This window comes from Rhea americana, unplaced genomic scaffold (genome assembly GCF_003343005.1).
Source record: "Rhea americana isolate MKP2758 unplaced genomic scaffold, rheAme1 scaffold_21, whole genome shotgun sequence".
Lineage (NCBI taxonomy): Eukaryota > Metazoa > Chordata > Aves > Rheiformes > Rheidae > Rhea > Rhea americana.
The window spans coordinates 6,831,726-6,847,664 of NW_028186258.1; positions in this window are offsets into that span (position 1 = coordinate 6,831,726).

Consider the following 15,939-nt stretch of genomic DNA (forward strand, 5'->3'; position numbering starts at 1 on the left):
GCCAGAGCTGCAGATACCAGAGGCGATGCAGGCTGCCTCTGAAAAAAGATGGGAGACAGAGCAGCTTTGGCCATGTTGGGTGGTGCCAGCAGTGGGACATAGGGAGGAAAGAAAGGGCTAGTTTTGTGAGCCCTCCCCTCTTTTTCCCATACCTGAAACTAGCTAAAAATAGATCTTTTATTTCTTGCCTAACTGAAGCACATACACCAGCCAAAGCACTTTGTAGGCATATTATAGTGGCAGGCATTGGCTTCAGTGAAAATTGCTCCACAGAACGGCCTAAGAATAAGTGAAAGTTTTCCCAAGGCAGACTGCTTCTGATTAACCTGCTAACTGATGTTTTTCTGACATGCAAAATGTGATGTTGCAAATGTACTTGAACTGCCACATGCAGAGATATTAAACTAAAAAAGACAAGGACTACCATAAGAAATGGAAGGTGACAGTGTTTGTGTCAAAGGGAGATGGTAATACATGAGAAACTGATGCAGTTGAGAATGCAGCTGAGTGGTTCCTCAGAATAAGTCTTTGGACTTATCTGATTTTAAAATGTTTAAGAATGATCTTGGGCATATTAAAAAGCTAGGGTTGAAACGTGGGTGCTGAAGGAAGGAACTGTCAGATGGGAAGAACCAAGCAGCCGCAAGGGACTGAATAATACAAGTGAGACGGAAGTTCACCACCACATACTGTCGAAAGTGCAAACGGTAACGGCATGAATTCTTGCTACATATTCAGAACGTATCAGATAGAAAAGGGAAGAGGAAGATGTGATTATGACCATAGGAAAAGATGAATCCAGTCCTAGAATATATCAGAGAAGATATTCATAGACAGGAAAGTATTACTGTTGTTGTACTACTGCTTTTTTTTAACTATGTCTTTTTTCTGAACCACAATCATTTCTGTGATACCATGTACAGTTTTCTTTATTAGATGGCACGAAGTATCAAACACAAGATTGCTACTGTCTTCAAGCCATTTGTGGCTTACCTGTTTGAGTCTTGAGTTCAGATCACCATGCTCATTTATAAATGTCAGTTAAGAAATTCTGTAAATGAAATTTGCCTGGATATCAACAGCAGGTTGTATTAGGTGGCCAGCACGCACTCTCTGCAGACACTGTACACACCTCTGTATGTTGCTTACTTTTTTGGATATTGAAAAGTCATCCTGCAAATAATTCTGCTGAAACACTCCCCTGTGTTTTCCAGAAGCAGTAGCAGAAAACCAATCTGCTGCTATTGAGGGAGGGATGAAGAATATTTAAACTCTGTCCAGTTTAGTGCTACTGCCCTAATATAGCCATCACTGATCAAAATCTTTTCTTCTAATGCAACCTTCAGACAAATTTCTGAGAGGAACATCAACTCTTTCCTTAAATCTGAGGATTTTGCCTTCAAATACCTTTGGCTAGTTCACACTGCTTTGCCTCTCTAGGTGTTCCTTATTACAAAGTGAGAACACAGATACAGCAGGAGTTAAAACATCAGGGCAGAGGCACTCCCAGATGGAAAAGCATTTGCTCTGTCTGAATTAAAAAAGATTTCCAAGGGGACACTTCAGTAGGTCAAATCTTACTATTAGCTGGCAAATCTCACTTCATCATAAAAAACCCTGCACTTTGAACTGGCACTAGTTTTCAGGAATCTTCATTCCGGGCATGGACTTTGTGAAGATTACTGCTGATGCTTCGTTTTATAAGTATCATCGAATTCTGCTGTTTTGCTGTCACACTGAAGCTCCAGGCCATGTGCTGACAGTATCAGCCTGTTTGTGTGAGTAGAGCTGAAACAAATTATCCAATTTATTATACAGTTTTCAATTCTAAGTTTATCCCAGAAAAGGCTCTGCAGGATGAGATAGGTACAGACCTTGATAGGCCCAGCCTAAAGTCTTCCCCTGTTCTTACCAAGAAACATTTTTTGGTATAATTTCCAGTCAGTTGCTCCMCTATCTCCCTATGTTGAAGTTCATCAAGTTTATCATTTCCCAAGTGAGCTTATAGGTTGTTACAGAAAGCCTCAGTCTAAAACTCTGCTGAATCAAACTCTTCTTGTAGCCTACTTTAAGGTTATTAAAGAAATGAGATGGCACTAACTTAATTTTTTGATAAATCTATCTTTTCTGCCTCTTCTCACTTTATCATCCCCATAGGTACTTAAACACTGATTGTTTAATAATTCATTTCTATTTTCTGGTACCAAATTTGCCCACTAGATCTCCAGTTTCCCAAGTCTGTCTTTTCCCCCTTTTTAATGATCTCTTTGCTCTTCTCATTTCCTTTGGGATCTCACAAATACTCCATGAGATTGTGAAAGTAATTATTAATTGTTGAGAACTTGCTTCAGTTTGTTTGCCCAAGTCCTTGTGGAAAAAGTTCACACAGCCCTGAAGAGTGGCCATTTCAGCCTCCTATGTCACATGCATTTCTTTTTCTTCTGATTTTCTGATATTTCTAATGCATTTTTAGACTCTTACCACTAACTTTGATATCCTTTGTTTGCTGAAACTCACCTTGCATTTTAGTTTTCTTGATTTTTCTATTTTTCTATAGTCATCTTTAGTAATTAATCTGTTTTTAGAAGTGTATCGACTTCATCCAAAAAATACTGATTTTTGAAAATAAAAATGTTCAATTCTGTCCTAGAGCAGTTATTCACCTATTTGCTGTAAAAACTGCATGTCTTTCATACTCTCTGATTTTAGCTACTAGGGAAGCTCTTCAGAACTCATTCTTCGGATTTTTCACATCCGTATCAAGAAAAAAAAAAACATTTGATTTCTTATATTCTTCAACAAAGGTCCCTGAATATTGTGCTGGAGCTTCTAAGTAACTTTACAGGAAAACATTGTCAGAAAGGAGTCCACAGTTACGAACAGAAATTGTAATAGGAACACCAGCACTCTTGCTCCATTCCCTCCAAACTAYGCATGTGTTCAGTGCCAGTTACTCTGCTTCTGAAAGCTTGCGAATCCAACTTTATCAGAATTGCTATGTTTCTTTATGCTGTTAGAATTTCCATCTGTTCCTGCGCTTCAGACCAAGTGAAAATTAAGCTGATGTTCAGCATGTACATGCTGTGCATAGCTCACTTGCCTGCCTATTTTTCACTTCCTTTTCACATCATTCTTAATGGGCCTTTAAGGACATATCTGTATTCCGGCAGTGTTATTTATGGTTCTGACATCATCCCTCAAGGTGAACAGTACTTTGCTGTAGAGTATTTACTCCTTTATAGTAAATCTGCCTGCTGCTTTCTATAAAAACAGGAAAACAGCTGCAACTTTTATAGGTGAGAATAAAGGTTTCTCCCTCTTCTTTTAACATACACTTCGTCATGGGGAAGTTGAAAGTCATCTTGGGAAGAGAGACAAAAAGCATGAGTGTGGTCTTTCATGGTTAAATTTTATCTGTATTCCTTCAACTGACTTTAAACAAATGCATAAAGCCACACCAGATGTTTTTATTATCATTCATTACTTATATGAATGCAATATGGGCAAGCATGGTACAGAGTAAACGGAAAAAAAAGGCAGCTTTGGCTCATGAGACTAGATCTTTTTACAAATGTTTTGTTAAATGGCTAAATGTATGCACAGTGCCTTTGGGTCAACCAGCGCAAAGAGAAGTAAAATCAAATAAATGAAGAAGTAGGTAAGTGGCTACCAGTATCTGAAGTTCACAAGACTTTTCCTCATTTACACTAATGCTAAGTAGCCTGATCAAGCCTCACCATGCAGTTTTGCTAAATTACAGGCACCAAGAATTTAAAGCACAAATCAGACACCTAACAAGWTCCCAATTTGAAAGGAAACCTTCAGCTTCCTGTAAGTAATCTTGAATACTAATACATTCTAATATGAGAAAAAGGACAAGAGATCTTAGCTTTAGCTCTAGCACTTTAGTTAACTTGGGAAAGAGCCTCTGATTAATGACACATTTAGATCAATGTTTGTAGATAATATGTGGCACCTTTGGAGCTCTCACATGCACAAGAGAGCCTGACGCAGTTTGTATTGAGTACCATCATGCTGAAGCAGCAGACAGCAAGTTCATGCTCTGCACAGACAGTTGCTGGGTAGTGAAGAAAGAAATGGCATGGCAGAAAAAGAAATCCAGACCCTCTGATCTGGGCAAATGGACTAGAACTGTAAAAGCAATGACTGAATACCAAGGAAACACAGGCACTAAGTACGTTTACTACCAATGCAGGGGAGAGTTGGGAGTTTTATTAGCTTTCTACTTGCCATTCCAAGAGCTCATTTAGGAGTGAAAGCTTGCAAATACCATGCAAAGACTGGCTCTGAAGTGTGGTTTCTAGCACCTGCACCTAATTAGAAACAAAATAAAGTGTAATTATTCTTAGTTTGGGGGCTTTTTTCTCTCTTCTATAAACGTGATTTCAAAAGAAGTTGCTTATGTTATTTGCACTTCCATCTGATCACAGGAACAAAGTGATATGATGTAGTACACAACACGTGCTTCGTTCCAACTGCCTCCAGCACTTTATGCACTTAACACAATGATACTCTGTGACAGCTGGAAAAATCTTCTGAATGGCTGGGGGGGGTTGCTCAGATGGAAATTCCTGAATATTATCATCTCTCAGATGTGTCTTTGTATTGGCATTTTACATGAGAGATTCTCATAAATGAAACCCTTCTGTTCATCAACGTATGAGGAGTCTATGTGCAAGTCCATTCAGGTGAGTTTGTATACTGTGATGTTTACACACTCAGAACAACCTGGAGTAACTCCAAGACTACAACAAGAATCAACATGCTTTCGATGCAAAAAGTCTGCCTGCTTAAAACCTTAGTGAACCAAATCCAGGCACTTAAACTCATAGAGTGCACTCTGTGCAGGTGCTTCTGTCTCCTTGAAAAGATGCAAGTATCACAATTCTTGCCCCAAATGCTGGGTATTGTGTTTGCCATGGCACATGCAGGTTCTACATGTCATCTTGGAAAACTCTGCCATTTAGGCCCATGGACCTTTCCAACTCAGATCTCTTTGACATGGTAGAGAATCCAGAATATTAGTGTTGCATCACAGCACTGCTGAACAAGCCTCCAGGCTTCAATAGTGACTGGAAGTTTTTGTTGTTGTTGTTGTTAATTGGCTTTTCAAACATTATTTCTGGATCTTTAAATAGCCTTTCCTCTGAGTATTTTGTCCCAGATCCCAATTGTGAGAAACTCTTATCGACAGCTCATATGATCGTTCATTAGACTGATCTACTGCTAGAAAATCATTCGTAAGCAATACTTTTGTTTTTGAAACTCAGTTTAAAACTTGTCCAAATATTGTCCAATAACGCACTTCACGCTCTTGTAAAGCACAGTTAAGTGAAAAAACAAATATTTCAGATTGTTAAAAATAGTTATTTCATGACTATGTTGCATTTTCCTGACACCCCCTGCATAATGCTATCAGGTTAAAGAACACGATGTTGTTTGTATTACTATTTGAACATGTCTATTGTAAATGCCCTGTAGCATTTATACCTCACGAATGTCTATGTGCGAGCACAAATATGTTTAAATAAAGCCAATTTATGAAAAACTTTTGTAGTGATAAAGTTACCTCTTGATCAGCTAAACTTGCTGATGTGTGCAGACTGGATACTGCCACAGCAGCTTCTTAAGAACTTTAGAATTTGCTCTCTCCTTTGTTCCACTGTCACCTGGCCAAATATTTCAAACATTTTCCTTTAACAAATGTGTCCTTGTGGGGGAAAGTCCATTAGTAGCTGAGTGTTGCATCTTGTCAGGAACAGACTTTAATGGCTGTTTGAATTTTAACTATTATTTGCTAGCTATTTTTGTTCAAACCAACTAAGACCATTATAAAAGCCATTAAATACCCAGTAACTGGCCTCAGTGTAGCTGCAGGGTATAACATTGAGTAGGAGCTCAATTTATTCACTGCAAAGCAAAGACTTTGTCCCTTGTAGACTTTTTAGAGACAGACTTCCCCCCCTCCCAGAAGACTGCCTAAAACAATAGAAGTGCTCTTCTTTGCCCCTGGAAAGGCCAGCCATCATCTGAAAGTAACATGACAAATTGTAATCCATTTCCGTATTTAAACGATGAATGAAGAGCATGTAAAATATTTGGCACTGATATGCTATAAAACATAGGACAGAAGGCAACTCGTGTTTGAATCAGCGGGAAAGTACACTGTGTAGAAGTACAGAAAATACAAGTCATACTCCCCTGAACAGCAGGGGAGTTACGCCAGCCCTCAAGGTTAAAAAGGGCAGAGCAGTCAAACTCAGCTCTGCATTCTCTTGTCCTTTTCCTCTGGTTGCTACTTGTGGAGCCTGCACGGTGAGTACAGCATCAGCCTGGTAATCACTGCCTAGTGAAGCAGCAGCACATCAACAGAGGAACTGTAGCTAAAATAGACAGAAGTGATAGGAACGGATGTCCTTACACAGGGACAGGCAAAGCCCTGGCTGTGGACAGATATCGAAGATCGTAGACACAAGGTCTCCAAGACACCTTCCATATGTCAAAGGACAGCTGAGTGCAGCTATAGTCACCTACCTTCCCAGGAATGACAACTCAGACCCTCCTCAACCACAGCTTTGCCCAGCTCCTGACCCAATGTTTGAGTGAAAGCATTTCATCACAATCAAGGGAAGAAATAACACAAACCCTCAAGAGATTTCTTTTGTACATTCTTAAATGCTTTTCTGCAAAGACCTGGGGACCATAATGAGAACTGGCAACATTTTCACTTATACAACAAATCTGATTCCAAGCCATTTAAGCTGGATAGAACTAATAAAATATGTAAAAACTAGAGAGAGAGAAGTTACACAGTGCAAGAAACAAGAGGTAAGACAAACATTAAAACAACTAAAATTTCCTGGTTATTTACTTATGGCCCAATTAAAGTCTATGGAAGAAAACAGAAAGCCTCAGTGGGCTTCTGAATAGGCTATTAAGACATTTGCACATCTGAAATTATTGCGGGATGTAACCAGTGCACTGACACCGAAGTACAGAATGGAGAATTAAAAACAAGCAACACATTAGCTCAAATGGAAGCACAACAGAGAGCTCACAAAGCAATTTTCCATGTGAAGTCCTTAACTCAGGAAAACAACAAAAAAAACCCCAACCCAAAACAAAACCCAGCTCTCACAAGAGATGYTCAAAACAATGTTTGGCTAGAAAGATGAGCTTTACACCATGTTCCAAATGTGAGCAAACTTCTCAGCTGGAAACACCAGTCTGAAAATGTTTTTGGTTCACTGCATGAACTGATCACTGTAGGGGTCAGAAAAAATTTATTTTCCTGAAGAACAGTAACATATCGACAAGGTGTACCACAGAGATGTTTCACCTTTTTGAACTAGGAAGTGTCACCGGTGGCTGGATAGCAGACTTGACAGACCATTTGTATCATTTGCTGAAGCAGTATCAATACACTATTGAAAGTAGCTCATAAAAAATGTTATTTAAATTTGAATGGACTTTTAATGTGAACATTCAGGGGTAGCTTATTGGGGCTCTACCATCAAGGTACTCTAAACTGAGGTTCTAGTTTATAGTATTTAGCTGACTGTCCTGCGGTAAATCACAACTGACTGTATGGATTTAAGGTGCTTGATAAAAAAGCTAACAGTGGATGGGGGAGCAAAGTAGGGTTCCCTGCTTTGGATTATCTTGCTTGTAGAGAAATAGTTCTCTCTTTCACTTAAAAGCATAAGGTCATATAATTTCACAGGGTTGAAAACCCTACAACAGCACAGGTTAAGACTTAACCCACCTACAGAAATCTTAGTTCATCTTTTCAATCTGAGTAAAATGTGCTAGATGTCGTTCAGGCCCAAGAAGGCATTTTGGAATGCTTTCATTTTGGAGATCCATTCTGGGAATGTCTTCCAGCACTAGAACAGGTTGCCCAGAGAGGTTGTGGAGTCTCCTCCTCCGGAGATATTCAAAACCCACCTGGATGCGATCCTGTCTAACATGCTCTAGGTGACCCTGCTTGAGCAGGGGGGTTGGACTAGATGATCTCCAGAGGATGCTTCCAACCTCATTCACTCTGTGACTCCGTGGAAAGCAGCTAATCACAGCTAAACAGCAGTGATTTTCACAGAATGAAACTAAAGTGCCCAAATTACAAGGCTGATTTGCTTCTAAATATGTTTTTTTTAATATTAAAATGAGCTCAAGAGCTTGCATGATTTCAGTGATCCTTAATGGGGATTAGTTTGAAGTGCAAATGTGTTTTCTATTTAACTGAGAAAGACACAACAGGGAGCAGAACACTGGAGATCACTGAAAGCATTGGGTGGTTCTGGGAGGCCAAAGGCCAACTGACTTCAGATTTCAGTGGAGTGTAATAATCCCCACGAAACGCACAGCCTTGTCTGTCCTGTTGTGCAATTACAGAATATAAGTTGTAATGCATTTTTGACCTGTAGGTTATTGACCGTGTATCATTAACACAGGTATGACATCATTGTTAGGCAGTCAGGTAGTACCAGTTGCATCCAGAGCTACTTACAGAGTAATCTCCACTCCCATTTTCCTTGCTTCATTAGGCTGCAGTATCTCTTCTTCAGTTTAACAGTAATTTTAGTAGGAAACAATGCAGCTGGTAACCTTATTCTCTGATTCATGGATAATGAGTTAGTCATTTTTCCCACCTCAGGATATTTATACAGTTAATTGGTGGCAGAAAAGATTGCTATTTCAGGACTGAAAAAAGCTAAACTGTGCGCTGTTTTCCCATTCAGCGGTATTTGTGACACATGGTAGACTTAGGCCTTGTTACTTGTTAAATAACTTACCAACATAGAAACACACTTGTTTCATATTATTTTACTTATTCACTGACATATGCAAAAATGAATTTCTTTTAGCTGCGTATCTTTCCTTTCTGCGTGTTGCTGGAGATACACAAGGAATGCTTAGTAGCACAGTGTTTCTCCCTGCGTCTATCCTGAACACCAGATCCCGGTACAGTCATCCTAAGTGGTATCTCAAGCATCTCTAATGCCATAGAGGTATTACTACATGCACGAATCTGAATCCTTCTGAGGATTCCTCTGCCATGATCACATACACCCTATTGTCCTGAAAAATTCTGTATCCACTGCAGATCCAGTATCCCTATGATACTTAACTATCCTTTCAATTTTTTCATTTAGAGAGACAGATTACTTTATCCATTTTGAGTAACACAATTTTGCTCATACTGATTTTTCCTTCATCCCAACTATTTGCTAGATGCCCTTCTGAGGACAAATTTGAATGCTGCTAGTGACCTTGTGAAAACACAGTCTTCATTATTAAAACCAGACCATGAATACCCCTGGGCACAATGAAACGCCTCACCTGCAATTCTTCAAATAGTTTCCACTACTATTAATTTTTTTTTAGGTGTCTGAGGTCTCACACATGTCTATTCACTAAATAAGTATCATCTGGAGATAGCTCAATATAACATTTTGGCATCAAATAGCTAGTATATAGAACACYTAGAAGTATTGCTGGTGGATTTATCAATGCACAAAATTCTTGATTTCCTGGAATAGCTCATCTGGAGAGAAAATCCAGCTTTGAATAGGAAACTGAACTTTCTGAAAGTTCACTGGTGTTGGAGGTCAAGCTTTAGTTCAATTCATTAGAAAGACAGATGTTAAATTCAGATTAGGAGTTGCATTTTGGGAAAGTTGAAGAGGTTTGGCGATCTGTGGTTTTGGCCTAACCCACGTTTTAATCAAAAACGGCACCCCTGGGTGACAGAGCCTTCAGCTTTCTCCCACCTCTCTCAAATACTCATTCAAGAGGTACAGAAGCTGTTTTAGTCCTGATGGGGAAGCTCAACTCATGTTTATTCCCACAATACAGCTCAATAATCTGCTCTAGTTCATATAAAAGCCCCTGCTTTCACCTCCGTCCTTGATTCTAATTTTTTATAACCTTTTAAGAGTGCTTTAATAAGAAAAATACTGTTTGATTACAATGGTCAAACTGAACACATTTGGTTCCAAAGGAAAATTTAAATGACTTTTCTGGTTGGTCAGCCATGACATCTACTAAAGTGGTTATTACTATAAATGGTATCATATGGACATGTTTTTTTGGACATTAGTATTTTTCTTTGTTTAGAGTTCTTTTCAACTACTTTATTTAAGAACACAGTAACTAATATTACATTTAGAAAACAGAGCTTCTTCAATCTGCAAGGAATTCTTACTCACTTGTTCAGTAACACAGGTTTTCGTTTCTGTTTCCCCAACTTAAAGGTCTGAAAAAGTCCTACACTCAGATACGAAGCTCGGTCTCCAGAAATACTTTCACATGGTATTGCTTACAAATGTGCCTCTATATGCTGTCAGCTACTGAAATTTTCAGGCCCAGAAAGTAGCCTGCACTTTGTGTTAAATACACAGAGAGCCAAGAATTCACTGTAAGGGCACCTGAAGTGGAATGCTGCTTCAGTGCTATGCTGTCCTCAAGCCACCTGCCAGTCACAGTAAAGTCATAGGGCCGTGCTGTACCCTCATTAAAAAAAAAAAAAAATCTTTAGCTAACCATGAATTTTCGACACTGTATTACAATCACAACTAGAAATCTGCAGATGATGTATTATGTAAACAGCATTTATAAGTACTTAAAAAATGAATTTAGCTACTCAAAGTTACCTTTTCATAGCAGATAAATATAAATTGCATTTTTTACGTGGACGAATGAGGACACTAAAAGAGTTGGCTGCCATCACATGAAACTAGGAAGCGAAGCGATTGCAGGCTTCAAGTCTGCTTTTCTAGTCTAGCATTTTTTTACAGAAGTTTAATAACATAGAGCATTTTCCATGCAATATTTATGTCAAAGAGAAAGAATACATGCCAAACTCCCTCAAAAACAAAAAACCCAGCTTTCAACAACTACTTGTAATAATAGAAAGCGACCAACAAAATGGCTTGGAGCTGGAGGGACTGATTCAGAAAAGCGCAAGATTATTATTGGTTTGCACTCCTTGTTTTACCAAGCAAAACATCAGCACTGGAAAGGGATTCTTCAGTGAGTATGTGAAACAGTTATAATTAATGGGATGAAGTCAAGGAAACAAATGCCCGAGCTAGCAAGGGAAACTAAACTTTCTGACACCAAGATCTCTCAGGCTGCAATAGTCTGTCAAAAGCAGTGATAGAAACCTTGGAACATTTGAAACTAGCTTAACCAAAGCACTAGAAACTACAGCACAAAGAACAGCCCTGGCTTGGCAGGGGAGCAAACAAGATTATTAAAGAGGTCTTTCCTAGGAYTGCAGATAGGATTACAGAGGGGCTGTTGCAAGGGGACAGAACTATTTTTGTCTTTTATGACAACTGTTTGATGAACTACTCTATTATTTCCCAGCTGTCAATGAATGAGAGAAAAGTGTTTCCTGTGAAGTAAAATCCGTTCTCCAAGGTGAAGAATCAATTGGAGAAAAATACCAACATCACATTCCAGCGCTTTATTCCTTATTATGCTTGGCATGTTACTTCCCCTGCTCTACACAATAATTGGTCCATACCAGGACAGAACCAGCCTGTTCTGTCTAATAAAATTTACTGCGTTGCTTTTCAAAATAACAATTCCTATACTGGTACTTTGAAAGCCAGGAAAGCACACAGGCAAGAAAAAACATGCCTACAGCTCATTAAGGCTACGGGAACTGCTGCATAAAATGATCTGACAATGTAGCATAGTTTGCAATTCCAGTTTCATTCCACTTTTTTTTTTTTTTTTTTTTTTTTATGAAGAACTATCACCCCAAAATAGACTGTCTCCATAAGAAAGCACAAAGACGAAACTGGAAATAAAAATCATTAAGTCTTATTATCTGTATAGTCATGCCAACACTTTTTCCAATGACCTTCTAAAAAATCTTTTTTCTGTCAGTTATGTTCTCTTAAATTTTGTTGGAAAGGAAAAGAAAGGGATAGAAGGAAGTGGTCAAACCACCATGATCTCCAGTGTTGCAATAATATGAAGCTGTTTTCAGAGTTGCCAGTAATTCTATAAAGGTTAAACCTTTAGAAAAAAACACTGTATAACTGACAGTGTGCCCTCTGCCTGTGTTCTGACTCTGACCACCTCCACCCCTCAACTTCCAAAAATTTGAAGATTATCTGCTGGAGTTTAGAGATGAATTTGCTTTGCCTCAAGATGCCATTACTTCCCACGATGGCTGTCATCTCAGCCTCCCAGAATCTTAAGTGGTTTTTAAGGAGATTCACTGGCATAAAATAGTTGCCCTAAATCTTGTTGCAGAGACTGGCAGCCTTTGTCTGGCCAGTTGCCAGCTCAGGTCTGTCATCCTCATCCATCTGTTTTTTCTGTAATGAATAGGCCCCTTGCCTTTGAGCAAGTAACGCTTTCAGTATCTTGAAGTCTCCCAGTTTCAGTTCCTGCCTGAACTCTTCAGTCCCCTGATGAGCACAGGCTGCAAATGACCATCCCTTTGGCCAAGCCAGCCCAGGGAGCAGGAGGGTGCACACTGGAACAAAGCACAGGCCTCTTCCCCTGCTCATCCCGCTTCTGGGGCACCAGCTCAGGCCACAAGCTCCTTCCCTTCACCTCCCTGGCCTTCATCTTCCCCAGGTCTCGTGTTACAGCGAACTATGGCACTGCCCAGATGGCTCCCAGCTGCTATCCAGACCCTTCTGTGAAGCCAAGCCAGGCTGAGGACTGTGCTGGTGCTCCCACACACCCTCGGCCCTTCTCCACTTCTGCGAGCTCGCTCCCCGCCTTTGCTGCCGCTGCTTTCTGTGCCTCATYCCCTGGCAGCCCAACCGCCCCTCAGAGATGCCCCCCTCAACGCTGCACCCCACCACCCCGCGCAGTCCCACAGCGCCAACGGTCAGCGCGTGGCGCGCCCCCGCCCTTTATAGCCGCCGGTCACGTGCCCTGCGCGGCGCCCCGCCCCTTGCTGCGGCGGGGGGAGGGGGGGGGCACGTTGGGGCTCGGCGTCTCCGCGCGGCGCGGGGGCCTGAGAGGAGCGGGGCYGTTGGCGGGAGRCGGCGGCGGCTGCCGCAGCTTCAGGGCATGTGTAAGCCCTGCTGTTAAGCTAACAGGACACAAAACGTCAAATAACCGGCGCCTGCTCTGCCCCCAAAGCAGGACTGACTGGATCGAAGAAATTCCCAGGGGGCACTTAGGTATCTTACATTTAAGAGCCTCCAGTGCTCAGATGCAGTTTCTTCCAGGGCTCAGTTCTCCTCATGGTCCTTTCATTCCAGGAGATCAGCTCCATTTTCTGTTGGAGTGGCTTATTTTTACTKATTTTTCAGGCTTCTTGTCACAGCAGCTTCCCCTTCCCAGATCAGCCAGGTTTCCTCTCTCAGTCCTCTATCCCACTTCGGATCCTTCTGTACCCAAAACACAGGCTGGTTGTGCAAGCTTTCCATGCCACATGAGGAAGTCACCTCCAGGATGGGGGTTCCTGTGGGTCAAAAGGGCCCACCCTTTTATCTTAAAAATGCCACAAAATAGAGGAACTGAGTAATTATGTTTGCCAGGCTTCTTACTTTGCCCAAGAATATTAAAAGACTGCTACCTCCTCTTTCTGGCCTCTTTCCCCTTTTCCCTCACAGCCTAGAAAGCCCAAGGAGAGATCTGTGCTTGAGAACTGAGGAAAAAGTTTCTGAGGAAGTTGCAAATGAATTCTTTATAGATTAAAAAAAAAAAAAAAAAANAAAAAAAAAAAAAAAAAAAAAAAAAAAAAAGAGCAGCTACATTTAATTGTCTGCAGTGAGATAAGTACATCCTTCTCTTGTTATATCTGTGGAGCTTGCAGTCTGTAATTTCTTATTCTGCTAGATAAGTATAAATGAGGCTAACTTGTCCTTGGCTCTTGCACAGGTAGATGAGGCAGYCAGCCATATACAAAGCTAAGAATAGTCCCAGCCTGGATGAGCCCCTTGTGCAAACACCACCCCAGAGGGGCTTGAAAAAAAAAAGGTGGGTCATTGCCAGGCATGGCCCATTACACACACTTAAAGGATGGTGCATAGCCAGTGCACATTGATCCTGCAGGCACAAGCTCCTATTTAGGCCATGCATCTCCACAGCATCTGTACTTGCAGGCGGCGACAAGCAAGCACAATCAGACCTGTGGTATCGACTGCATTTGTATCGTTTCTTTCTGTGCACTCTTTGTTTGCCTGTTTTATTCTGCTAATGCTGAAAAGAATTCAATTCTAAAAGGGAAAAAATGGAAAAGAAAAGCATAGTGCCATTGAGTCCTAAGAGTGCCATTGAGTCCCTAACTCRTTCCCCAGCTGTTTGCTCCGAGGCACTGGAGAGTTATAAATAGCCAGGAGCAAGAGTGCAGAACAGTGGTATATACATTTTGTAAATGGAGCTCTGAGCAATGTCCTGGTTTCAGGACCAGTGAAGTCAATAATGGCCTAGAATCTACCTCCATGTGCAGGTTATTACAACATGGAATAATAATAAAAATGTTCCTGGATTTTCACAACTTCAAGCCATAAAGAGGAGGGAAATTGTGTATTTACTTTGCCTTCCAGTCACTTTTTGTAGTTTTTATTGTACTTTTTCCCAGAGAAGAGATGGAAGGAGCAATGTTGTTCATCTCTGGGTAAAGAGGAGAGAGGAGAAAGGGGGGAAAAGATGCAAAAGATTTGAGTCTAACTTCAGTTCTGTTGGAGTCATCCAGGTTTAACAGTGCAGTAGTGAGTAGCAAAAATCATGTGAGCAAATCACTATTTGGTTCAGTGGCTCCCAATTATAGACAGCTTTGCAAATAAAGGAATCAATGACAAAACTGCTGTTGATTAATATACATTAATTTGATAGTGCAAGCAGCGGTTCTTCACTTACTGCTCAACAGAAGCACTATGAGTCATTCTATGAGAAAATTTGAAGCATGCAGAATAGTTAGTAGAAAATGTTAGGTGTCCTATGGCCTAGGGGGAAAAAAAAAAAAAAAAACTAGGGGGAAAAAAAAAAAAGAAAGATACAGTGGAGTCTTATGTAGTATGGGACTGGGTACAAGTGACAATTATGAGAATAGTAATCTCCTGAAATCAAGATTTGTGTATGTGAGAAGAAAAAAATAAGTTAACTGAAATTTCCCTGTTGTGTTGTAGTTTGCTTGATCTTTTTGACTGAAGTAGAATTATGCTGATTACAGTCTTTTGTCCTCTCTGTACCCTTGTTTCCCGTCTATAGGACTTACTATTCTTATTATAAGGTGGAATACATAGAGTTGTAGGACAGTAAGATAATTTGTTAACCAAGAGCRAAACTCTCCTAAGGAGCAGATATTTTTGAAACTGCCTTGAGGTAGATAACAGATGACATCTACCACCTAACAGATGACAGATGCTCTGTCACTGCTGCAGCTAACACCATCACTGCCCTGACAAGTGTATTTACCAGGAGAAGCTGTGAGACAGTCATGGCACTGCCTGAGCAGCCAGAGTAATTTCTACAACATGCTATTGGCTTCACTGACATTGACTTCTAAAGAACTTCTAACTGGAGGCAGATGGGAACTGAAATAAAGAAGATAAATAGAAAATGAAGGACCATGTGAGCAAGTCAAGGCTAAAAAGAAACACAGCAGTCTATGATAATTAGGCAGGACAAACTGATTGGTTAAAAGTAAGAAGAGCCCAGGCGAAAAAAACAGTACATATGTAGCAGTTTCAGTTCCAAGTAGAGTGCTTTCCACATGCTGCTGAAGCTCCAGCTTGTGCGATGGGAACGTTCATCTGCAGGCAGAAAGGATGTTACATTACTCCAAGATGATCTTGTTTTCATTTTTATCTTGCATGTGTTGTCATCTCCTGCTTTGTAGTACTAAGACTTGTCTTTCCTACAAGCATGAGGCTGCACTCTGCAGTGTGTGGCAATTAAACCCTTTGAGAGTCATGCATATTTTAATTATTA